This window comes from Amphimedon queenslandica, unplaced genomic scaffold (assembly GCF_000090795.2).
Source record: "Amphimedon queenslandica unplaced genomic scaffold, v1.1 AMPQUscaffold_13008, whole genome shotgun sequence".
Lineage (NCBI taxonomy): Eukaryota > Metazoa > Porifera > Demospongiae > Haplosclerida > Niphatidae > Amphimedon > Amphimedon queenslandica.
Window position 1 is genome coordinate 27,124 of NW_003546756.1, and position 1,124 is coordinate 28,247.

The 1,124-nt window shown below is 39.7% G+C and overlaps 1 protein-coding gene and 1 long non-coding RNA gene across 5 annotated transcripts in view; one reads left to right on the forward strand and one right to left on the reverse strand.

Annotated features, from left to right (window-relative positions):
- The window catches only part of LOC100639076 (replication factor C subunit 3-like), a 16,640-nt gene that overhangs the window by 8,570 nt on the left and 6,946 nt on the right, over positions 1-1,124 (forward strand). The gene's annotated exons all lie outside the window — the stretch shown is intronic.
- Positions 1-1,124, reverse strand: part of LOC109585802 (uncharacterized) — a 4,525-nt gene that overhangs the window by 874 nt on the left and 2,527 nt on the right. The window lies entirely within an intron of this gene.

The window sequence follows — 1,124 nt, forward strand, 5'->3', positions numbered from 1 at the left end:
TGATAAATTCTTGGCTGTGTATACACAAACTACTGTCATGCATGATGGGTAGTAGTAAAAGTAGAAACAAAACAAAACCAGAAACGGAAAGAAACCAGAACAGAAACAAAAACTAGAGGACTCCTAACATAATTAGAGGACTCCTAACATAAGTAGGGGACTCCTAACATAAGTAGGGGACTCCTAACCTAACTAGGGGACTCCTAACCTAACTAGGGGACTCCTAACCTAACTAGGGGACTCCTAACATGACTAGGGGACGCTCTAAAATTAAAAAAAAAACTAAGCCCTAAACCCAACCTTGGGGACTCCTAAGCCAACTAGGGGAGTCCTAAGACAACTAGTGGACTCCTAACATAAGAAGGGGACTCCTAGCATGACTAGGAGACTTCTAACAAAAATTAAAATTACATGTACATCGGGAGATTATTTCTTTCCATTTCTGGTTTCGTTTCTACTTTTACTAACACCCCACGCATGATTGGAACTTTTATAGTTATATCTTGTTTACTGCCAATTCAAGGAGTCTGATAATAACAATCCTCTTGGTACCACACTTACATGTATTATCTACATACATGTATAACATCCCATTCCCATATTCCCAAACTAAGTACAGGAATGAGAACACTATCCCTAACTCACCCCCAGGTAGATGCAAAGAAAGACACAAAGAGTACAATCAGGAGAGCCACAAAATATCCAACAACCTGTCTCTCCTCTTCACTCCCTCCCCCTCCCTCTCTCTCCTCATCAACATTAAAGATATGAATAAGGAGACCAGCTGCCAGTATAGATACACACATACCCAGTGCCCCAACTAGCAATAGGGTCTTACGTCCAACCTAAAGGACCCATGTAAAGGGGTGGAGACTGTATTCAACTGACCTTGTCGACAATAAAGACAGTGATGAGAGTAGTCAAGAAGTTTACCACACCCACTATTGCTGTAGCAGCATAACTGGATACATCTATACTGCAGAATATTGAGGTTGAGTAATACCTGGATAAAGAAGGAGGAGTAATAATACATGAATCATGTCTTTCTTTAGATCCTCTCTTTTGATAGATTAAATATAAATTCCTCTTTCTCTCTAAAATTATATTCTCACATACATGATGAC